Source organism: Trichechus manatus, unplaced genomic scaffold (assembly GCF_000243295.1).
Source record: "Trichechus manatus latirostris isolate Lorelei unplaced genomic scaffold, TriManLat1.0 scaffold00001, whole genome shotgun sequence".
NCBI classification, from domain to species: domain Eukaryota; kingdom Metazoa; phylum Chordata; class Mammalia; order Sirenia; family Trichechidae; genus Trichechus; species Trichechus manatus.
In genome coordinates, this window is record NW_004443937.1 from 18,539,552 (window position 1) to 18,565,064 (window position 25,513).

The window sequence follows — 25,513 nt, forward strand, 5'->3', positions numbered from 1 at the left end:
GGGCAGAAGCAGGTGGGAGGTGGGCAGGGAAGGGGAGACTGCTGCTGGGGGCTCAAGCTATGATGGGTTGGATGACGGAGAAACAGCAACTCCTATTTTGCCATAGACTTCTCCATCAAGGAGATGGATCTTTGGAATGGAAAGGGAAAAAGAGAAGAGGCAGGAAACTCCTAGAATAAGGGCTGGCCATGGGTTTCCTTACTGAGCCCTCACCAACCTTGTGAGCTATGGATGGTCATCCCTTTCACAAACGAGAAAACTGAAGCTTAGAGAGGGGGTTACTGGCACCTTTACACAACGAGCAAGATGCAGAACCAGGACTCAACTCGGGTTTTTCTGGCTTCAAAGCCCATGTCTTTCCATCACACTTCACCACCTCCCAAGAGATGGAACAAATGCTAGTGAGAAAGTACGGAAGGTCTTCATGGGTGGGAAGACCACCAGAGAGGACTACATTAATCTTGGTTATTTCCACTCTCTCGGTTCACTGAATTGTATCTAAGAACACCAAGAGAACTTATCTTGGCCTAGACCACCAAGCCACTATTGGTGATCTTTACAGAATCCTCAAGAATGAGAGTCACTAGAAGACTGGAAAGGAATAGTCTTCAATTTTATGATTTTCACAAGGGTACTGTAACATGGTGGCATCAGATCTTGTCTAACTTGAGGAGGAGCAGAGAGAACAATCAGCCTCAGCCTAAAGTTGATTCCTGTAAGATGGAGGTCAGACATACCTCTACTCTTCAACCTTTTCACCAATTCTGACACCAGCCATCCCTCCCATGGCATTCTCCACTTCTCTGCTGGGTTTGATAATTCACTGTTGTGGCCACACAGAACTCATAGATCATACTCGTGATTATGGGGGTTACTGGGAAAGGAACAGGTTATAATTCAGGATCAGGATCAACTTGGAAGCAATAGGAACAACTCAGGTGACAGGATACAGTTTAATCAGGACAGCTACCAACCTCTCAGCTCCTTCTCCACTGTGCCCACAGGCAGGCAGGCCTTGATCTCAGCTGTGCTTGCCAATGGCCCTCACTCTCAGCCTCTGTCCTGCTTGGGCAAGCATTATAGCTCTTTAGCCCCAGTGATAAGTGCCCGGAGGCACCCTACTCTGCCAGGAAACCTCCTGCCCAAAGACACTCAGCTCTCTTACTTCATGGGTCAACAAGCCCATTGCAGCTGCCTTGCTCAGTGGGTCAGAAAGCCTACCACAGCCCTCTTGTGCCAGTCTCCTAGTTCTCGCCACTCGTGCTGCTGCTGTCTCATGCCACCTCCAGTTACAACTCTCTCTGTCTCCTGGGTCTAGGAGGTTCTCAGAGCAGGGACCCCAGGTCTAAAGGGCGTGCTCCGCTCCTGATTCTTCTTCTTGATGGTAGTAAGGACCCCCTCAACCCCTGTAGGATTGGCTCTTTTAAGCCTAGCAGACTGGCAAAACTGACCAATCTCCTTTGGAGGCCATAGGTACCTTATCTGCATAGTCATTGTCTATCCTTGCAAGAGTTTTACAACCTTATTTGCATCATCCATCCATCCCACTGCTGTCGAGTTGATTCCAACTCATAGCGACCCTATAGGACAGGGCAGAACTGCACCACAGGATTTCCAAGTCTGTAATCTTTACGGAAGCAGGCTGCCACATCTTTCTCCCACTGGTGGTTTTGAACTGCTGACCTTTCAGTTTAGCAGCTGAGTGCTTAACTACTGCGCCACCAGGGCTCCTTTTATTTGCATAGTCCCAGCCAATCATTTTGTGGGAGTTACAAGACCATGACTAGAAAAGCCATATAAAAGCAATTCACTGCACTGCAAGTATATTCCATAAAATACAGGCAGTGCCCAGGTAAGATTCTAGTATGTTTTAGTGAAGAGGCTACTTTTGGAATACGCAGAAAAGGAAGAGGAAATCAATAAGAACAGAATCAGTCCATTGGAAACACATCATTCCACACTGACTCCCCTTCTCTTCTAATAGGGACCCTGGCTAGGAGATCGGGGGCATGCCATAGCCTTATGGCCCCAGCCTCTACTTGGCATTATTAGATAAGATCTTTCATATACAGCCTGTTGGAAAAGGAAGAATAACATAAGTTTGACATCCAAGAAAGTATGTTAGTAACTAGTGATTCACTGCACCCATTCGGATTTGGCCAACTTTAGGGGAGGTCTCAGTTACTGTTCTGTCTTCAGCCTTGAGCAGTTTAACATTGTCATCAATGATTTCATTGACAATGGAGAAGGCACACTTACCAAGTTAACGGAAGACAGAGTTGGGAGGGATGGTGAATATGCTGGATGGCAGGATCTGGAGCCTCAAAGACTCAGTGTATAGGCTGGACTGAATGTAACCAAAATAAAGTTTATTGGAAACAAATATAAGGCCCTGAACCCAAGTCCAAACAGAGCACTCTGTAGCAGTGCATGGAGGTTAGTGAGGAGGAAGCTTTATACAAATGATCAGAGGGCACAGCTAACAAGATAGCAACAACAGAACTCATACGGGGCTGCTGACACAGCGAGCACACTGTCAGTAGGAGCCTAGTCTCCAGACAAGGGAGGGGATGCCTGCACTGCATTCTGGCTGGTCACTATGATCTGGCTCACAGAGCCCCATTTCTAGTAGGGGAGACAGGACTCGAAGTCAGGTATGGGCTTCATGGAATTGGTGCTGGCAGGATAAAGCTGAAGAAAAAGAAAGGCAAAGGGGACAAAAATGTTCCCTTCAAATATCTACACAGGTGGCAATCAGAAGCATATATATATATATATATATAATATTTTATTGTGTTTTCGGTGAAGGTTTACACAGCAGTTTAGGTTCCCATTCAACAAATTCTACACTAGTTGTTCAGTGACATTGCTTACATTCTTCACAATATGTGAACATTCTCATTATTTCCATTCTGGCTCTTCTTTTCTAGTTTTCCTGCCCCTTACAGTCTCATCTTTATTGTAAAGTAACTGTTGACTGTTTCGTTTCATACAGGTGATTATTTAAAGGAGCACAGCACTTGTGGGTGACATTTTTTGAGTCAATTTGTTATTTAGCTACAAGGTGACCTCATGGGTTAGTTTTGGTTCAAGGTTTGAAGAGTATCTCAGGGCAATGGTCTTGGGGAGTCCTCCAGTCTCAACCAGTCCAGTAGGTCTGTTTTTTTTTTTTTTAGGGATTTGAGGTTCTGTTCCATATTTTTCTCCCACTCTATCAGGGTCCATCTATTGCAGTCCTGATTAGAACAGTTGGTAGTGGTAGCTGGACACCATCTAGTTCTTTTGGTCTCAGGGTAGATGATGCCGTGGCTCATGTAGAGTACTTGTCCTATAAAGTAGTTTCTTCTTTGAGTCTTTGGTTTCCTTCTTTCAGGCAGAGGCATTTTACCTGTGCTCTATAAAGTCCCAATGGGCAAAACTAGGAAGTTCCCAAGACACAGTCTGAGCTCCATCAAAAAGAGCTCTTCTCTAACAATCAGAGCTAGGCAAAGACGAAATGGCTGCTTTGTGAGAATGGGACCTGATGAGAGACCTTGTTCTAGTGGAGGCTGGAGAACAACCCAGGAGGCTGGAGCATGACCAGAGCAAATACCATAGGAAGGACTCCAGTCTATATCTGGAATTGGATTAGATAACCCTAAAGGCCATGTCTAGCCATGGGGCTCTGTGGTTTCAGGGATGCCACCAGGCAGAGTGATTCAGAACCTCACTTCACTGGGAGGAGGGGAAATGGGAGTGAAGGCTTTGTAACACTTTAGAGAGTATAACTCAGTATAGATACACTCAAGTTCTCAGAGAGATGAGACCTCGTGTAGAAGTGTTATAATCACTGATCTTGAATCTCTTGGATCTGACTATACCTGAAACAAAAGCCTCTTTCTTGTAAAATAAAACCAGCAACCAATAGTCATGGGTGAAGTTGGGTCTCTCAGGTTCTACTCTAGCCTGGAGCTGGAGCCTTGGGGTGGACATAAATAAAGTGTTAAGGTCTCATGTGGCCAGCCCGTACTATGGACATAATTTCTCTCAAAGGTGAACCCTTCAGGGCAGGCCCTCCTGGCTGTGTGTGCAGAGCCAATGAGTACTTTGTGATGGTGGTGGTGACCCCAACCATGCAGACCCCAAGTTATTCCTTAACATTGACTTTCTTCCTGTGGTCTACAGACTATCAGGATCCTGAAACACAATCAGCTAAGGTAACTGTCTCCACTAAATTTAAAGGTCTTAGGCCTGTTAAAATGAATATGTCTTTACAGAAAGCTGCACATGAAATAAATTTTTCTGGAAAATCCACCGTGGTCATGGAAGAACTGGATTCCAAGAGATGGGTTTTGCCAGCCTCCACTGTGGCAGGTCCTGTTGGCAGGCCTTCTCAGGGATGTCAGCAGAGCCAAGAGCCCTTGTAGCTTGCAGAGGGACAAGTAGTGCCGCCAACCATAATCAGATCTGAGGGAAATTCTTAACCATTCAACAAAGTGCTAACCTCCTGGGCCAGGACTGCCCTCTCAGGAGTAGCGGCATGTGCACACCCCAGTGGGGCATCCGCAAAGGAGTGACCCGTGGCCAGGCAGTGCTGATCTGCCCACAGCAGCTCTAGACACACCAGTGCCCACCCTGCAAGTTAGGTTTAAAGCCCCTGCCTCTGACAAAGGGCTTCTCCTTATGAAGGCAGAAATGAACAAGATGACATCTAACCAACTGTTTCTTTTAGTAACAGGGATGGGGGCACCAGTACTTGGGAAAATAAATCTAATGGCAATGATGCTAAGCTGTAACCTCTCTACTGATTTAAAAAAAAAATCCTCTACTGTAATAACATTTAATCCCCAGAAGCTAATCTAAATGTAACACTCAAAAGAAAACAAAAGTGCCCCAGCCACTGTCTTTGGGGACTCTGGCTTTATTCTCAAAGCGAATCCATTAGTAGAGCTGGGAATGAAATGCCATTTCAGTCTTCGTTGAGGGGAGGGGATTAACAAATTGCCGCCTCTAAGCCCAGTTTCTGAGTCAGGGATCTCTGAGAACTAAGAAAGGACTGGGCTGAGGCCAGCGGCCGGGCGAGGCTGCCCTTCTCCTTAAGTCTATGACTGCCACTGTCAAAACTATATAAAGTGGGGAGTCAGTCGGAAGACAGGACACTTCAGATCCAGCAGGATGTGAACTGAGCACGCCCCCACCGTCCCCTGGTCAGGGGCCAAAACCCTGGAGCTCACATTCATCCTCCCCAGCCCTGAGCCAGGTGCTTCCCTGCTTTCCAGGGCTTGTCCCTCTCCCTCACCCACCTCACCCTGCAACCAACTAGGCCAACGGTCAGAGCCCCACTGAAGTAGCCTGCCCCCACTGCCGAGACATCACAGAGACATCCTCTCTGATCTAAGGTGTTCCTGGTCACCCTCTACTGCAACACCCTGTGTTATTTTCCTCATGGCACTCTGTGAAAATAGGGCCCGTCCTGCACCATTTCAGCCATCCCCTAGAACAGTGCTTGGCCCAGAAGGCACGCAGTGAGTACCTGCGGTTGAATAGATGAGTCATCCTGGCTTACTACAAGTACTACAGAAGCTCCCAAGAATTCCTGTCCCATCTCAACACCATTGCTGTTTCATTCTCCCAGATGCTCCCAGTTAGCTTTCTAGAGTACAAATTTGATCATATCAATTCCCTCCATGAAAGCTTTTTTATGACTTGTCCCTGCCTGTAGGATGAATTCCACATTCTTTAGTAGGCACTGAAGGCTCTTCACACGGGACCTGCCTGCTTGCCCAGCGCCGGATACTTGCTACTCCGCCAGTCCAGCCCCAACCTTCTTCGTCTACCCCACAAAGCAAGGTCCACTGAGGCTCGGCTTCCGCCGCGTCCTGACTGCAGAGCCCACCGCCTCCACTTCACCTTGGCCCAGCTCAAATGCCAATTCATCTCTAAAGCCTCCCTGTGTGTTGACAGAATTAGCTGCTCCATCATCTCTACTCCAGGGGTGTTTTATTCATGCATTGCTGTAGCACTCATCATACATTACAGTGGGCTTCTTCATTCATCCAATATTCACTGAGTGCTTAGCACTGGACCGTGGGCATACCAACATGACTAAAACAAGGGTCCTGCCCACACAGTAGGTACGCAACAACTTGTGCCTGTCATCTAGTGGAATGCCATACTTGAACAAATCAGAGCAAAACAGTGCTGCACGTGATGTCCGGGAGGACACACGGGGACCTCGCTAAGCCTCTCTCGCTGCCCGCAGGGAGGATTTTGAGGTACTTTTTATAGAGGAAGACCACTTGAGATGGGGCCTGAAAGATGAGGGCACTCCCTGTGGGAGTAGGAAAGGGACACTGCAGGCAGAGCGGCAGCCTTGGTTATGTCGGCCTTCTCGACCTGAAGGTGAGCTTCTTGAGGGCAATGCCCTGTCACCACGAACACCTCATGTCTGCCCCATGCCTGCCCTGACCCAGCATCAGGAAAAGTTTACTGAACTGAATTGAGGGCAAGTGCCAGGTCATCATCGTTTAAACCTGTCTTTAAAGAGAAATACTTATAAGAAAAATTAAGGGGGACAAGGTTATGAGGCAAATAAAATCCAGGCCCTCGCTGACTATCTTCTGTGGGTGGTTGCCCATGTTGCCAGAGCAGGGGTTATGGGGATGAGTCACCAGAAGGAGAAAACGCCTGTCTAAGCAGGGTTCAAGAGCAAACCGCTAAGGAACTTCTTGGGAGGAATGCAGTGGCTGGCTGTCTGCCAGCCAGGAGAGACGGATGCTGGCACTGACTCCCTGATGCAAAGGAAGTGGCCTTTCTGTTGTCTGTGATGCAAAGGGGGAGAGGGCAGGAATAAGCCACATTCCTGGTCAGAGTAACACTGTTGCTCTTCCTGAAGGTTTCCAGAGGAAGGTAAAGGCTGAGAGCTTCCCTTAGTAATACAGTCTAATCTCTCGTTGAAAGTCAAGAAGTTCTCTAGATCTAATTTAAGGTTTTTATAGCTACAAATCAAGGTTCTAGTCCTGCTATCATTCAGGTAAGTTCTCTTTTTCATTGGCACATAATTATATCCTCTGGCCAGCCTTCTCCTCCCATGCAACACACACTCTGGGCATTGAGTTTTTTAGCCCTTTAACTCTGCAAGCTCTCTACCATGTGCCCGCAGAGTACAGTGCCAAATGAGACCCCAGGTGCCCAGCACTTGATTACTTATGGTGATCGGCACAGAGTGGAGAACAGAAAACTGCTAGCCAATGCCTAAGTTTCGTTTCCACTTCATTCCTGATGAAACTTTGAATATACCTGTTAGCAAAAATCTATTCTGATGGCTTCAAGCTTCAACTCGTTATCTCTCTCACTACTGCAGGAAACGGCAGATCAGCATCTCCTGAATAACCACAAGTTGCTGTGCTCTACTGAAGGCCGAACAGTCCCGTCTCTCCCCAGACCTCCAGACTGGCAGTGCTGGGTTCCTGACAAGAGGAACCTAAGAATGTCAAAGGAGAAGGGCCCCTCTGCGCTCTGCCACTCTGGCTCCAGTCAGAAACACAGCTCCTAAGTGCCTCAGGTGTCTGCAAGTCCATGTAAGATTTCTTTTAACAACAGAATCACTGCTAAAGAGCACTGAAAATTCATCCATCTAGTCCAACAGCCTCGATCTTTGATGGAGAAGGAAGTTCATGGCAGGAAAGGTGCTTGCCTTGGGGCACTAGTGCCAGTCAGGGCTGCAGCCTCAACTAGAAAGTACACGCTCACACAAATGCTTACACATACTCACACACAACTCACACCTCACACTCACACATTCTGACACTCAAAGATAATACACTCTGACACACTCATTCAGAAACAACTCATATAATCACACTCACAGACACACTTACACACATACACTAACAGACACATACACTTATTCACACACTCTCAGGCAACCAGGGACCCAGTCTCAGGGCTAGCTCTTGTCCCTCTGTGCAGTCAGTGTTGACTTGAAGATCTGATTCCCAGCTACACAGGAAGTCCCTCCCCCTTTGGCCTAGATCATTACCTTTCTCCTCCTTGTAATTATCTTCATATTCTTATTAATTTTTAATAAGCTCATGTACAAGTTGTGCATGAGTGAGCGTGTGTGTATGTATATATATATATATATTTTGAAAATCAAAAATACTTCAGATAAAGCTACAGTCCCCTTTGATCTTTTCTATGATCCTGAACTCTCTTGGCCTACCCAGAGCTAACTGTTGTTTGCCATTTGGAGTGTATCCTTTCAGACTGTGCTCTCTATTTCCACGTAAAGACATAAAGACATACACGCCTACAGAAAAGACGTGTTATTTGTATGTGTGTTAATTGTACATATACATATTAAACTACACAGCAACATATCTCACACATCTTTCTAGGCCAGCATATGTAGCTCTAGCTCATTGTTTTTTGCTGCAGGCTGGTATTCCAGAGTCAGGTGGATTATGCTTGTCTGTTACCCTATTAACAAGCAAAGAGGCTGGTTTCGAATCTTTACCATTAGGAACAGGCTGCGAAGCCCATTCTTGCCCATGGCTGTTGTGCACAAAAGTGCACATCTACAAAAGCAGAACTGTCGGGTTGCAGGGTCTCCTCTTCCTCTCTTGGCTCCAGAATCAGACAGCTGTTGAATGCATTCTATGTGCCTCATAGTATGCCCTCTTTTTGCTACTCTACTTCAATCTCTCACTGAAACGTGAGCTTCTATCCTATAATATCTATCATTTACTGAGTGCTTACTATGTGACAGGCACTTGCTAGAAGCTTAACGAATTATCTCATTATGCCCTCAAGATAACCTTCAGAGATAAGAGAAGTGTATCTCAGAGAAGTTAAGTACTCTGACCCAGGTCATGCTCCAAGTAGCACTGCTGGGATTTGCACACTCATCAAGCTACAAGGCTCTGTTCCATGCTGCATCTCATTTTCTGAAGACACCACAAAGGAGGTGCTTAGCACATTTTTAAACAGTCATTTATTTGTTTTATAAATCCCATCCCTAACTTCCACATAATATGCATCAGTTCAGACACTCACTCAGCACTTCCTTGGTAAACATCTATTATATCTAGGTCCTATGCTGGATAGTGGTGATGCAAAGATAAATAAGTCTTTGGACCGACCTTTGGGCATGACAAACAGTAAACAAAAAATCCTTCAGTTGGATTTTGAAAAGTGAGTATCATCGCTTATAAGGGAAAATAAGGCAGGGCACTCTAGTCAGAAAACAAGATATGCAGAGATAAACAACTCAATAGATTCTGTGTTCTGAAATCAGAAATAGGCACAATGTCTCAAAATTTAAAACCATCTTTGGAATTCATCTAGTCCAGGGATGGCAAAATAGGTTTCACCTTGAATGCCGATCCTAAATGGTTGACACTGGCTGCTACAGTGCTATACTGGGAGGGAGCCTGGGAACCACAGAGCTCAGTGGGAGACTGTTGGGTCCGTGTGTGATGTTTCCCAAGGGCACAGGATGGAGCAGAGGCAAGAAGTCAGCATCTTTACGTTACAGAGGCAGCCACAGAGGCTCTACGAAGAAAGGTTCACCCTTGCTCACCATGGATCCAGCCTAGGGCTTGTTCACTAGAGAAGCTGTCATCCAGCATTGTGGGCTCTGACCTTCCACACCCACGTGCTGCACAAACACTAACATCTGTTTACCAACTCTCTCTCCACGCACCTTTGCTTCCCTTGCTAGAACATCGAAGAGGTGGAGCTCTGCCAGCACCATATGGCAGTAAATGACTGCAGAGGGCACTGCAGCTTGAGACACAAGTAAGTGGTGGGCTGGAAGGGATGGAAATGTTATCAGTGAAGGGTCCAGAGAGTACTGGAGGTAAACAAACAAACAAAAAACCAAACCCACTGCCATCTAGTCGATTCCAACTCAGAGCTACCCTATAGGACAGAGTAGAACTGCCCCATAGGGTTTCCAAGGAGCGGACGGTGGGTTCAAACTGCTGACCTTTTGGTTAGCAGCCGTACTTCTTAATCACTGCACCATCAGGGCTACACTGGGAGGTAAGTCAGTCAATTAATCAGCAAGCATTGTGATTCTCTTGTCCTATAAGGGAGAGAATAGCTTGGGAGAGAAGAAACAAGCAGGTTTAGACACACACAGACCCGGGTTCAAATTATATTCTGCCACTCCTGGACCACGTGTTCTGAAGTGCTTGCCATGTGGATTATCACATTTCGTCTTCCTAAGAACCTGAGAGAGAAGTAGGTACTATCATTGTTCTGTTTTACAGAGTAGGAAATGGAGCCTGGGAGATTAAATAACTAACCTTGGTTTCCATATCCTTAAAACAGTGAGAAAAATGGCATCTGCTTTAGCTTCTTGTGAAGGTCAGAGATCAGGGGCTGTAAAGGTGCCTGGCATAACAGTTGGCACATGGTCAGTGTTCAGTAACTGACTGGTAAACAGATATACTAGCTGAATTTTGAATTTTTCAATGAATATATTACTGTAAAAACAGCATGGGGGAAGAATCTGACCTCCTCTAACTTCACAAGGGGGAAGGAGAATCAAGATCAACAGTCCAAGGCTGATTCCTACAAGGTGAGGTCAGACATACTTCCTCTCACCAGCCCTTTTTACCAGTTCTGATACCATGTGTCCCTCCCACGGTACACTCTACTTCTCTGCTGGGTTCGGTAATTCATTGCAATGGCCACACAGAACTCACAGACAATACTCATGATTATGGGGTTTATTAGGGAAGTAAAGGTTACAAGTCACGTTCAGGAAGGCTAAGGATACAGTTCTTCCATCGGGATAGCCTCTTCTTGGCCGTGCCCTCAGGCACACCTCTCTCTGGCTCCTGGTCCTACTTCGGCAAGTGTTACCAAGCTCTGTTAGCTCTGCTGATAAGTGTCCCGAGGCACCCCAAACCGCCAGTAAGCCTCAGCTCAAAAGTGCTCAGCTCTAGCTCTGTGGGTCAGCCAACCTAACTCTAGCAAGTGCCTGGAGGCACCAAACTCCACCAGCAAGCCTCCTGCCCGAAGGCACTCAGCTTTCTCACTCTGTGGGCTCCTGGCCCACCATGCCGTTGCCTGCTGCCGTTTCTCTGCCACCACTTCTCACTGTCTTTAGTGTTACAGTGCTCTCTCTCTAGGTCTACTGGTTCCAGCAGCTTCTCAGCGCAGGGATCCCAAGTCCAAGAGAAACGCTCCACTCCTGGATCTACCTTCTTGGTGGTGGTGAGATCCTCTCCTCCAGCCTCTGGGATGGCTCATTTTAAGCCTAGCGGGATGGCAAAACTGACCAATCCTTTCGTTGGGGTTCCACAGACCTTATCTGCATGGTCCTTCAGGAGGGCAAAAGAGTCCTAAGGGCGAGGTTACTCAGGTACCAGCCATTCAGGTCTGCTGCAGGTATCCATCAGATCTAGTCAGGTTCTCCAAGAGTCATCTCAGCTTCACCATTTCTGGTGTTTAATAAAATTTAACTAAGAGATTATTCCCTTGCTCTGAGCCTTTTGATGTATCAACACAGCAAAATCTTTAAGGGACTTTAGGTTCAGCCACTGTACTCCAGACCAGCAGTGCCCCTCTCTTAGTGCACTCTTTCTCACTTACAGCTTCTACAACTACAGTTTTTACAATCACAACTAACTCTGTTAATAATCAACACTCACAAATGAATCATGTAATCCTATCAGCATCTTACCTCCATCCTCTCTTCCCCAAACTATCAGGAAGAGAGGAATCTATTCAGTGGGGATCCTCCCTTGTCCTCTTCATTTTGATGTAAGCACACCCACAAAAGCATGCAAGCCAGCCACTTCATGCCTTTATCTCTCCCTGTTTTAGATAGCCAATGTTTAAATTACCTGTCCCTATCAAACTAGTACTCTGAGGAGTTAAGCATGTTCCTTGGTCTTGAAGAACTTCTGTTCTGGTTGGAACTTTGAGCATCTGCATCCATAAGCAAGGTTCAATCCAGAGCAAGCCATCCAACTGCAGCAATCTATACCAGCCCACGGTGTCAAACATCTTTCTCTTCATTTGGTCAGGTTCTGGTCAGTTCATTCCTAGCCATCCAAGCTAGGTCATGATGGGCACCAGCTTTAGGCTTGGGAGTTTACACAAACCTCCTGGCACTGCAGACCTTATTTGCATGGTCCCACCCCTACATGGATGCCATGAACTTTATTTGCATTTTTAGCAAGCTACCCAATCCCCTTAGTGGGCCACAATTACCTTATTTGTACAGTCCCACCCAATCACTTGGGTAGAGTTACAAGACTATGGTGAGATCCATCGCACCACAGTATTAAAGGGACTTTGATTTGTTAACCTCTCAAAAAAGCTGTATACGTCAGTTTAAACCACGTATTTTGGTAATATTTCTCAGTAGATAAATGTTCATTTTAAAAGGTTAGATAAGTACAGAAGTGAGATACAGTAACAACAAACTAACTTAAGTATTAAATGAATTAAAGAATGTTTAGAATGGTTATTTGGGGTTCAAATAAATGACTGTTGTTTTAATAGGTAATCAGTCATTAGCTCACTCAATATATGCAAATAGAGAAGCTCAAGTGCCTCAAATAATTTATTCTCACAGGTGGGTCCAAACACCTTCCCCATAGTTTATTTAACAAGTCCTTTCTTCCAAGTGAGGGTAAAAGCACACTATAGCAGCTCAGCTCTGGCAAGGTCCAAACCGAGGAGTCTGTGAATAAGCCCTCTTTGGATCAAAGTCCTTGGAGCACTATGACTCAGTTTCAGGAAATAGTTAATAACCTTCTTCCTTCAACTCAATTGTTCTAACCTCTTTGAGGGCTGGCTCTTTGTGGGGCCAGTGGGGACAGTACAAATTTCCTGACAGTGAGAAGCTAAGACAGGTTCTGAATGAATCCCATGGGAGGAAGCTGAAGGTTGTCATAAAAAATAGATGTGACACAATAAATGCAGGATGTTCCCTGGAATCTTAATCTCTTCCTTCAGAAAATCTGAACAATTCTGCCTGCTATGTTGTTGTGAGGTAGAGGGGTGCGTGTGTGCTTTTGTGTGTATATACATACTCTTGATATTCATTTCTTTCTCAGTAATAGGATTGTTCTGAAACAGGAGTCCCCAAATTGTGAATGTCAGCCTTGCTAACAACACTTCTCTTCTGTCCTGAGCTCTCTGTTGATACTATGCAGAATCTTTCGAGATCTTGTATACATGCTGGGCTTGGCTCAGGCCTCAGTAAAGCTTGGTGGTCGTAAGACAAGTTGCAAAAGTCACCTATGCCATAAATGTTTAATGCTGCTATGATAACCAGTGTTTGATTTAATTTGCTTCAGTACTTACTGTTTCCTTGACCTGAAATGCCTTTTCTAATCATCCCTCAAAACTTAAGTCAGGACCTCTGCTTCCAGCTGTAACAGAGTAACTTGTGGAAGATCTATGCTTTCCTCTGAGGAAAATTTTAAAAGCTGGGTTTAAAAAATCTGTCTGAAGGCTTCTAAAGACCAAAGCAACTACGATTTGAGTGTCAAAATTATGAATAGAAGGGAACTTCAGAGAGGTGCATGTTCATTTGTGGAGCCAATTTTCCTCTCAGGGTTTTGTCAATTGTTGGTGCATGAAGAGAGGCTGAGAGTCAGGCAAAGAGCTTCAGCTAAAAGGCAGAGAAGCCAGTAGAGATTTTGGCAATCTCACAGGATTGTATAGAGACAACATTCCTTTGGAGTTTGAGGCTGCCAAGGCAGTTAAGACTTGAGGGGTCAACATTCTGGAAAGAAGGGAGGTACAAGAGCAGTAAGCCAACACTCAGTGGATTCCCCTTCTTAAAGCATTTGTCAAATTCTTGAGCTACTCAAGCAAGAGTCTAAGAAGCTAAGTAAAAAGCCACTGAAAAGTAGAGTGGAATTTTCAGAAGTCTCACAGAGCTGAGGAAATAAAAATAGGGGTTTAGGGCTTACCAAGAAAAGATGAATCCTGGCAAGCCACACCTCAGGAAGAGGGGTGAATCAGAATTAGACTGAGCTTTACAAAAACTGAAGCCAGCCTCCGGTCAACTCAGGCCCTGATGGGGTTAAGGAGATTGTCTTCACTCAGATGGCCAACAAGGAATAGGGTAAAGCATCTTAGGAAATATCAACTAAAGCCTATATAATTTCTCTTCACAGTGTCTGGCATTCAGTCAAGAATTACTAGGCACATCAAGAAATAGGAGCGGGGTTGGGGGGGAAGGCAACAGAAACAGATCCTCAGATGACTAGTTATTAGAATTATTAAAACACAGACTGTAAAATAACTGTAATTAATATAATTAATTAATTAATGTAATTAATATATTCACAGAAATTAAAGAAAAACCAGCACGGAAATTAAAAAAACAAACAAGAGTATATGCAATCTGAGGCACAATAATACATGTAACTGATAGATAAAATAGGTCCAAGTTTTATTTGAAGAAATAACTGCTGAGAAATTTTCAAAACTGACCAAAGACATCAAGACAAGAACCCTCAAGCAGGAGAAAAAAGAAAGAAAATCCATAACCAAGCACACCATAGTAAAACTGCTAAACTGCTAAAAACCAAAGACAAAGAGAAAATCTTAAAAGCAAACTGAACAAAAGAAGTTACCTAATAGTAGTAATAACAATATTAATGGCTAACTTATCAAGAGAAAAATAGATATAAAATGAGAATGCAAAGAGCTGAAAGAAAAATGACTGCTATATTCTTCAAAAATGAAAGTGAAATAAAGAACCAGCAAACCTACATTAAAAAAGAAATTCTAAAGAAGTTCTATAGTCAAAAGGACCATGATCTCAGAAAAAAACACCAAATGCAGGAAGGAATGAAGAACAACAAGGTAAATACGTGGGGAAAGATAAATGAATACTGACTATACAAAATAATAATAACAATGACGACGATGATGTTTTATGGAGTCTAATATATATACAAAATTAAATGTATGAAAATAATCACACAAAAGGAAGGGGTAAATGATATTAAAGCACTTCATTTGCATTGTCTGCAAAGTGATAAAAGTAGTAATACATATCAGACTACAGCAAGTCATGGATGCATACTGTAATATCTAGGCTAACCACAGAAGAATAATATAAGAATGCATAATTACCACCATGATAGAGGGAGAAAATGGAACAATAAAAACACTCAAATAATACAAAAGAAAGTAACAAAACAGGAAAAAAAAAAAGCCCTATACAACAGAGAGGATGAACAAAAACAAATAGAAGGAATGATGACATAAACCTAAGGTATTATAAATTATATTAAATGTAAATGTAATAATACTTTAATTATAAAATCAAGATTGTCAGAACCAAATTAAAAACAAAAACAAAACTCAGCTATATACTTCCCACTAAAGACATATCTTACATATAAAGATACAGAAAGGTTGAAAGTGAAAAGACAGAAAAAGATACAACATGCAAACACTAACCAAAAGAAAGGTGGTGTAACTCAACTATTGTCAATGTATATTTCAAGACAAGAAACATCACTACAGACAAAGAAAACTGCACACTGATAAAACGGTTAATATACCAGGAATATATAGCAATTTTAATTTGTATACACCTAATAATACAGATTCAAAATACATAAAACAAAACTTGATAAAACTAAAAGAAACAGACAAATCCACAATCACAGTGGGACACAAACAGTTTCTCAATAATAAGCAGACAAAAAAATCAGTGAAGATACAGAAAATCTGAACATGACTGACCAACTTGACCAAACGAACAAGCATAAAACACTATACTCATTGACGGAACGCACATGGCAAGTTTACCAAAACAAATCATATATTGAGCCATAAAGCAAGTTTTGACAAATTTCAAAGGACTGAAATAATTTAGAGTATGTTCCCTAATCACAGTGGAATTAAGCTAGAAATCAACTACAAACAAACAAACAAACAAAAAATTAGAAAATCCCAAAATGTTTGGAAATTAAGCAATACATTTCAAAATAACCTGAGTCAAAGAAGAAATCAGAATAAGAATTTAGAAAAATTTTGACCTGAATTATAATAAACATACACTATATCAAAACTTGTAGGATGTAAAAAAAAGGCTGAGAAGTTAGAGGGTTGATATGTTGTGGTGTTGTTAACCAATGTCATAAAACAACATGTGTACTACTGTTTCACGAGGAACTATTTGTTCTGTAAGCCTTCACCTGAAGTACAATTAAGGAAAAAAATTAAATAAAATAGTAAAAAACAAAAAAAAACAAAAAAAACTTGTAGGATGTAGCTAAAGCTGGGTTAATAGAGAAATTCATAACCTTAAATGCATACATTAGAACAGAAATAAAACTGAAAATGGTATTTCACTACTCTTAGGACAAAATTAAAATCTCTAGTATGATAAAGTCGTGCCCTATCTGGCTCCTGTGGACTTGCTGGAGCTTCATTATTGCTTCTCTCTCAGCATTCATTACTCTCCAGCCATACTGACCTTCTCTCAGTTCCTTGAGTATGCTAAATTACTTCCTGCCTCAGGCCTGTGAACATGCTGAGCCTTCTGTTTGAAATGCTTTTTTCTTCCTCTGGCCAACTTCTACTCTTCCTGTCATTTCCTTAGAGAAGGCTTCCCCACCCTCCCAGTCTAGATTACACTCCTCTGACATACTCTTTTTAATTCAAACTCTCATTCATGGCATTCATTACTGTAATTAAATAATTGGGTAATTGCTTCTTGTATAATTAATTTTTAAATATTGTTTGTCATCCCCCAAATGTTGTAAGTTCCTTGCTGCAGGGACTGAAGCTGTCTTGTTTATCATTGTATCCCCAGTGCCTAGCATGGTGCCTGGAAAATAGTAGGCACTCAATACATGTGTGTTAAATGAATGAATGAATGAATGAATACACAAACCACTAGTTTACTTTCTAAGTAACCATTCGGTTTACTCAAGTTGTTAAAGACCTCCACTGTCTTGGAAGGAAACTCCCCACTATTAACTGCTGACAGCAGTTGGCTTTATGTCTATGGCACTTACAATGCAATTTAGTCATTTGCTAATAAAAGAAATCTCCTAATCAAGGATCCCCTCTTCCCCTCAACAACGTTTAAGCAAAACAATTTCTGACTCTACACAGCTTCCCGTTTAATCCATTTGGGAAAAGACATAAAATGTTTTGTAAATTCAATTTATTGATCAAACTTGCTCTACTCTATGCTACGTGCTGTAAAAGTGATTCAAATGACAGTCATTATTAGTAACAGTCACACTAATACCAATAACAATCATTAGCATCCTAGGTCTACTTTCTGTGGATTGTCTCACTTAACCATCACTTAAAACCTTAAAGGAGGTATTGTCTGTTTTGTAGATGAGGAAGCTGAAGCCCAAAGAGGTAAAGTGACTCACCCAAAAGCATATAACCAGGCAGTGGCAGGGCCACAGTTTGAGCCCAGGTCCATCTGACTGCAGAGCTCAGGGAGCCTCTTGGCACCCCATCCTGCTGCCGGTCTTACATTCAGAGAGAAAGAGTCTCTGAGGGACAAAGAACAACCCAGGGCACCACAGGCAAATGCCTCGCAGTACAAACCATGCTCCAGGAGTGTGCACTGAGAACCCACCTGGAGGCCCTCAGGCAAGGCTTCACCAAGTTGTACCTTGAAAGGGAGACAGGCCACAGATGAAGGGAGCCAATTTTCCAGGCAGGTGAGCAGAAGTTTGGAGGCCAAAATGTGAACGCCCTACTTTGGGGATAGTGTCTAAGGCTAGTTTGGCTGGAAGGAAAGGTCTGGGTAGGGAGCTGTGATGGACAATGATGGCGAGGTTCACTCTAGTGATCTTAACCAAAACACTCAAGACTAGAGAACACTAAGAAGTCACTGAAGAAGGCACGTGTGCAGAGCATTACTTCTGGCAAATAAACATCACATGGTTGGTAGGCAGGATGAGTGGGAAAGGAGACCAAAGAGGAAGCGAACCAGTGAGGGTGACCAAGAGTGCTCAGGGGAATTCCACGAGATTACGTGGAGACAGAACAGTTTTGGGGAACAGTGCTGAACTACAGTCTACCTAGACTTGGAGGAGGTCCACAGAGGGACTCTGCTCTGAACTGGGGCTTGACCCAAATCTTTCTGACCCAGATACTCTACTTACCTTCTGCTACCAGGGAAGCAACAGGCTTTCCAGGCCCACACCTGTGGAACTGTAGGCAGCCTTACGAGCCATGGAGTCAGTTGCTGATTCATTTCACAAATATCTAGGGATGTCTAGTCTGTCAGGCCCTGTGCTAGACATGAGGGTACAGTGTTCAATCAGATAGGTCCTTGCCTCTAGGAGCTCCCATCTCCTAGACATACACACAGTTAACACAGGCTATCGGAGTTATGATAAGGCTGCCTTGGGACTCAGAAGTGGTGGATGTGTCTTAGGTTCAGTGTCTTGTTACCATGAGAGGTGGGGTGGCCTTGACATCAGAACAGTGGCTCCAACACAGTCTGAGCTAATTTTGAACCCCAGCTCCACCACGCAACCAGCTGTGTGACTGTGGACAGAGCAAGAGAGTTATTCAGCCTATCTAGCCTCATTTCCTCACCTGTAAAATGGAACTAGTAATAGTAAATGAGATGACATATTTGAAGTGCCTTACATAGTACCTACCATTTAGTATGTGCTCAGTACTCATTGCCCATTGCCACAGAATCAACTGTGACTCATAGCAACCCTATAGGAGCCCCATAAGATTTCCAAGGAGTGGCTGGTGGATTCAAACTGCCAACCTTTTGATTAGCAGCCAACCTCTTAACCACTGCACCAGTAATTATTATCATGGGATGCTGTAAACAAACAAATACCCTTATACTTCACTAAGATTAATATGCTTAAATGCCACCTCCCGTTTGCCTTCAGAAGATATGAAGATGAGAAAGGATATAACATCAAACTGACTAAGCCAGGGGCCAGAGGGCCAGGAGGCCAGGAGTCCCAGGGCAGTGGGCCACATGGCAGACAAAAAAGACTGTAGTCACTGACAGTAAAGCTATCTGGGTCCTTTCCTTCAGAAGCCACTTGGGGCTTCTCCCACAGTCTCTGTCCCTTGGCGAGCCATCCATCGACCCAGACAAAGAGAGAGAGAACCTATGGATTTGGCATCTGCTACCTTCACTTCCCTTCTGGAAGTACGCTGGGGCGGGAAGAGGGGGAGGCTGTGATGTGTGCCAATTTCCAGCGGTCATGTTACTGTGCTGGCTGTTATGCAGCCGTCCCCTTCATGTGACAGCCTTCCAGTCTCTCCCTCTCACTGATTTGTGATTCTGAGTACTTCTTGTCCCGGATAAACTGGGATGTAAAGTGCTCCCCAGCACCGGGGAGGAGCCGTTCAGAAACGGGCCCTCTGAGCTGTCTGCTTTGAGGGAGGGGGTCTGCCTATAGGGTGGCACACACATCCTGTAAGGACAGCCAAAAGTTTCCTCAATTGGTCAGGGGTCCACCCAAACCAAAGGTGCTCCCTTGCATCCGAAGTCCAACAAAATCCCAGTACCACCAAGGGTGTTGTTTCCACTTAGGAAAAGCCACCCAAACAGGCCCCTCTCTCCATCGATTTCCTGGTCTCCAGCTAGCTGCTGGTAAATTCCTCCGAGCTTCCTGTTATTGGCTCTAGGACTTGAAATTTCAAAATCATTTGTTTCTCTTCCCAAATCTATTCTTTAGTCATTTCAACCACAATCTAATGGCATTTCCACCCAGTTTCAGGCATTTTGTGCTCAAGGATACAACTCTTAAACAGTTGTTCTTTTCATCCCCTTAGGACCTGCACTGACTGCTCACCTGCCCCGTTTCCCTACCTGGCGCTGCACATGATTTCGCTGGTAGCCATTCCTGCAAATGTTTGTTACTTCCTAGTTATCCAATCTGCTCCATGATATTTTCTTCTCCTTGTGCCCAATTTAACTGACCACCATTTTGTTACTGTGATTGGTTTGCCTGTTGAGTCATCATGACTCACTCTGGAGGGGGAGAGCCCAGCCGAGGAGGTGGAAGGAGTTCGTAAGAGTCCTCTTAGCTCATTTATGAAAGTCCCTGGGTCATGCAAATGATTTATGTGCTTGGCTGCTGACCGAAAGGGTAGAGGTTTGAGTCTACCCAGATGTGTCTCAGAAGAAAGGCCTGGTGATCCACTTGCAAAAAATCAGCCACTGAATACTCTATGGAGAACTGTTTTATGACACACCTGGGGTCACCATGAGTCAGGATCAACTGGACGGCAATTGGTACTGGAAATCAGGTCCACAGAGACCATCCCAACATAAAGAGCCCAGAAAACAAGGCACTGTTACCCTTTCCCACGCGAATGTTTCAGACCCTTCAGTGCCCTGCTCTTGGAAGTAGGCTGGAGTGAGAAGAGGGGGTGGCTGTGGTGTTTGCCAATTTGCCTAACTAATCAGAGCTGTGTGGTGATGAGATACCGTATCTACCTCCCCTCCTTCTTGCTGTTCAGTCTCACAGTCCCCAACTGACAGCACAGGGAATGTGGGCCGTGAAGGAAGACAGACATGGTACAGAACTCTGGCACAAAGACCTCAGCAAGTAACCAAGACCTCTGAACCACAGCTCTTCTTGGAGGGAAATGGGGCCACCCTTAGTGTCAACATACAAGAGGTGCTTAGCACACAGCACCAGGCAAGCGGAAGGTGAGTAGGCTGCTCTAGAAAACAATCACCTCAAAGCAGGGAGGGGAGAAGAAGGCCAGGGGGCACTCCTTTCTCTACTCCCTCCGGGGCCTGATCACCAGCTCCTCTCCTAGCTAGAAAATGAAAAGCAGCTCCTGCTCACCAGAAACTGGGCTGTGAAAGCACCTCTGTTGCATCTGCCTCAACCACACTTTAATTTACCAAGGAGCTGGTGGAGAGCTGAGTACTGATTTGGTCAATAACAGAGAACCAATGGCCATGGTCGATCCAGGTGAAAGAGCTGAGTAACAGATGGTTCACTGTGTTATGACAGAAATCTGAAATTAGGCAGGTGGTGGCAGGTTTCAAGCCACATGTGGGAATTTTCACAAACACAGTGCAAGTTTACAAAGAATAAACAAATTCTTACTTTATTGTGCTCTCCATTTTCGAAGCTGCCTCATGGAATTGCTGTGAAGACAGTTTATACATCTCGGCACTCTATGAAAAGAACAGAACTGGTCACTGTTTTAGTCATCTAGTGCTGCTATAACAGAAATACCACAAGTGGATGGCTTTAACAAAGAGAAATTTATTTCTTCACAGTAAGGTAGGCTGAAAGTCCAAATTTAGGGTGTCAGCTTCAGGGGAAGGCTTTCTCTCTCTCGGCCTTTTCATCGATGTTCCCCTAGACTAGGAGCTTCTCGGCGTAGGGACCCTGCTCCAAAGGACGCGTTCTGCTCCCAGCACTGCTTTCTTGATGGTATGAGGTCACCCAGTCTCTTTGCTCACTTTTTTCTTTTATATCTCAAGAGATTGCCTCAGGACACAATTTAGTCTTGTAGATTCAGTCCTGCCTTACTAACACAACTGCCACCCATTCTCCCTCACTAACATCATAGAGGCAGGTTTACAACATACAGGAAAATCACACAGTACCAGGAATTATGGCCTAGCCAAACTGGTACACACATTTTTTGGGGGCATAATTTAAACCATGACAGTTACCAAAGACTGAAATTTCTCTCTGGCTCCTTCATGGGATGCAAGCAAATTAGAAACAGAGAGTTGCTAATTTCCTGACCAGCATCAATGCAGACTGGTCATTAATTCACAGCTTGTGTCCTAGTCCACCATGAACGGGCTGCTGCTAGAGAATCCTAGACTAGCACAGGATGGAAGAACATTATGAGATCATCTAGTTCAGGGACCAGCAAACCACGACTCATAAGCAAGTCCAGCCCGTCGTCTGTTTTTGTTTAAGTAAAGTTTTATTGAAACATCGCCTCATTCATTGTTTATGTATTGCCTGTGGTGGCTTTTTGCTACAACAGCAGAGTTGGGTATTTGCAACAGAGGCTATATTACCTGCAAGGCCTAAAATACTTAATATCTTTCAAAAAAAGTGTGCTGGCCCTTAATCTGGTCCAATGTCTATTTTATAGATGGACTCTGATGCCCAGAGAGGTGAAGTGACTTGCCCAAAGTGATGAAGCAAGTGGCAGCACCAGCAATAAAACCCAGGTGGTCTGGATTTGCAGTCTGCACTCTCTGCTGCCTACCATGACCACCTGCTCACCTGCACGGCAGTCACTGGTCCAGAGTGCTGTAGGTGGTTCCAAAGCGCTTTTATTCTAAGAATACATATTCTGTGTGTACATACAGAGGCAAGTGGGTGTAGGAAGAGCCCGGGCTTAGAAGAAGACAGAGCTAGGTTTAAATCCTGGCTCCACTTTTGTGTGGCTCTAGGTAAGTTACTTAACTTCTTTCTACTTCAGAGGTGAGTCGTCCAAGGTCTCACAGGCCCAGAACCCAGCTCTCCTTTCCATGCTGTGTTCCCGACTTTTCACTAGTTTTCAAAGGAGATCAGAAACAAGGGTGGGCAGTGAGAACCTCACCAGTGATGGTGATACAAACATCAGCAGATGCCACACAGAGTCTACCTCCTACCTGCCAGGCTTGATGCCAGCCCCTCACAGACTTTCAGGAAGGGAGTATTAACCCTGTTTTACAGATATGCAAACTGATGCTTTAGGCTTTAGGTGCCCACTTCTGGCATGGCTCAGTCAGTTACTGCAACAAGCTTGCAAGGGAGGTAGAGAATTTGCCCAGGCCACGTGGATTCCTATGCCATGGAGCTGGGGTCCACCTGTAGGCACGCTGGGCTCCAGGCCTGGGCTCTCTCCACTCCACTATGGCACAGATAGCCTGGCCCATAAGGAACCCAGTCAGAAGGATTAAGCCAGTTCTCAGAAAGAGGCTCAGAGTCAGAGCCAAAGCAGGGAAAGCATCATACACCCCATGGACATAATAAAGGCAGCCAACACCTAGGGACAGGCAATGCCATCCCCCAAGGACTACAGAGCATTGAAAGCTGAATGTGGGCTGGAACAAAACCCTCGCCCACACCCCCCGGATTGTCCCACTGCACCACAGGCTCAGGAAGTGTCTTCTGGGAGGGGACATGGGAGTGAGTGCAGCTGAGGGGCTGCATGGGGCGCCAGATGAGGAAGACAAGCAGGGACAGGAACTCTGAGCTGTCCTGGGATGAGCCAATTCTGGCCTTTCTTTCTCCAGCTGCTATGTGGCCCTGGGACAGTCACCTGACCACTGTCTTCTCCAGTCTCCTCACTTCTAAAGCAGGGAGACACAGATGCCTCGGGGGGTAATGAGGAATGGCAGCTTCAAAATGCTACCACCCCAGCACTCCCTAGGCACTGAATCAATATGCCCCCCAGAACCCCAGGACTCTTTGGGGGCACCCTGGAGACCACAGGAACATGTAGACTCTAAGTTTCCGGCATGTCTTCTCCAAAACGCTCACATTTTAACCAAGACATTATGGTTTTGCCTTAACCAGTCCAACATGGACTGTCCTGGGCAAGCAGTGAGGATACAGAAGTGAATCCCTGAGAGCCCTAATTTCAAGGGCTCTAAACAAAGTGAAAATCAGGTCCTCCCCTCTTACTCCGAGCAAGCTCGCTCCTATAACCCCTTTGGTGGATGATTATTTAGACCCCGTTTGAACCTTCCGCTTATGGGGACTTACTATAAGACTGCATAGTCCATAGACCCAAGTTTTAATTTTCACTTTGGTATATACTGACTGTGGTCTTTGGGTAACCCATTTAACTCCTCTGAGTCTTGGTTCTCTTAATTGTTAAACCGGTTACCACCTATGCTGCAGGGTGGCTGTGAGGGCAAGATGCTGTATGTAGCGCGTGTGGCACAGTTCCTTGCACACAGTACCCCCTCAATCCAGAGAGCTACTGCTGTTGGACCACTGAGTCTGCTGAAGCTGAAGTCTGCCTTACCCTAAGCTCCTCCACTTACCCCAGTCTGCCTTCTCGTCGTGGGGCCAAACTTCTCTCCTCTTTTAACTGTGTGTCCACAGAACTCTTCAGGGTCAGGTCACTGTCTTCTAGGGACACTCATCTGCCAATGTTCCTTTTCTGTGGGCTGACAGGAGACTCTTAGGGCCTTTGTTCTAGATACTGTATCTCCATGAATGCAGCCTGGGCTGTGTGAACTTGGGAAGCCGCTGAATTAGACAACTAGTCAGATTGAACATTTGGCCAGCTAGATTTGTCACAGGAAGCGCCCACAGGGCAAGAAGTGGCTGTGATCACCCCACTGTAGCTTCCTCTATTGTCTCTCAATCTGACTCAGAGAAAACCCTTCCTGTCCTGACCCACATCACCCTCCTCACCTCCAATCTGCCTACGCAGACCCACAAGTGCTGGATGCTACCAGAAGCAGCCACCACCACTGCTCCCCTGGTCTGCAACTTGGGAGAGCTGAATTGGTCTCCTGAGTACATGGGCCCTCTTGTCTACCAGGCCTTCCTGAGATGGCTGCAGGGTGCACAAACTCCTTCTGCAGTGGCCCCACACTTGGTAGACTCCTTGACCACACAGTCAGGGAGAACTTGGAAATTCTAGATAGGATTTGCTGCCACAAACATTCATACTGAGAACCTGCTAAGCACAAGGAGAGCAGAGAAAAATGTAACCCACTCCCAGCCTCCTGGAGATCACAGGTGACGGACAATCACATTTACAAGGGAGCCTCTGTTAGTCATACCTGGATGTGTAGCGGCATCTGACATACAAACTGACATAAACAGTGAGGTCAGGCTGGCTTCCTGGGAGCTGACACCTAAATTGAGGCCTGTTACAGATTGAATTGTGTCCTCTCAAAAATGTGTGTCAATTTAGCTAGGCCATGATTCTCAGTATTGTGAGACTGTCCACTATTTTGTCATCTGATGTGATTTTCCTATGTGTTGTAAATCCTACCTCTATGATGTTAATGAGGTAGGATTAGCAGCAGTTATGTTAATGAGGCAGGACTCAATCTATGAGATTAGCTTATATCGAAAGTCAATCTCTTCTGAGATATAAGAGAGAAACTCGAGCAGAGAGACATGAGGGCCTCATACCACCAGAAAACAAGAGCCAGGAGAATACCGCATCTTTTGGACCTGGGGTCCCTGTGCTGAGAGGCTCCTTGACCAGGGGAGATTGATGACAAGGACTTTCCCCCAGAGTTGACAGAGAGAAGGCTTCCCCTGGAGCTGGTACCCAGAATTCAGATTTTCAGCCTACTAGACTGTGAGAGAATAAATTGCTGTTTGTTAAAGCCGTCCACTTGTGGTATTTCTGTTATAGCACCACGAGATAACTAAAACAAGGTCTGAAATTTTTTTACATTAAAAAATATATTTTTAAAAAATAACACACACATTTTTAAAAACAAACAAACAACAGAAAGGACAGAAGGGTATACAGTAGAAAGTAAGTCTCCCCCCAGCCCTGGACTCCCAGTCCTCTTTTCTTCCTCCTCCTGTGCATCCTTTGAGAGTCCACTATGCACATCCAAGCAAGC

At 44.8% G+C, this 25,513-nt stretch overlaps 1 long non-coding RNA gene across 1 annotated transcript in view; it reads right to left on the bottom strand.

Moving 5' to 3' along the window:
* Positions 1 to 24,232, bottom strand: part of LOC111819227 (uncharacterized) — a 62,149-nt gene extending 37,917 nt beyond the window's left edge. Inside the window, exons 1-2 of the long non-coding RNA XR_002822976.1 lie at positions 23,960 to 24,232; positions 21,057 to 21,127 (exon numbers count right to left, since the gene is read on the bottom strand). This is a non-coding gene — a long non-coding RNA (uncharacterized LOC111819227). The remainder of the gene's footprint in view (positions 1 to 21,056; positions 21,128 to 23,959) is intronic.
* Positions 24,233 to 25,513: the final 1,281 nt, after the last annotated feature.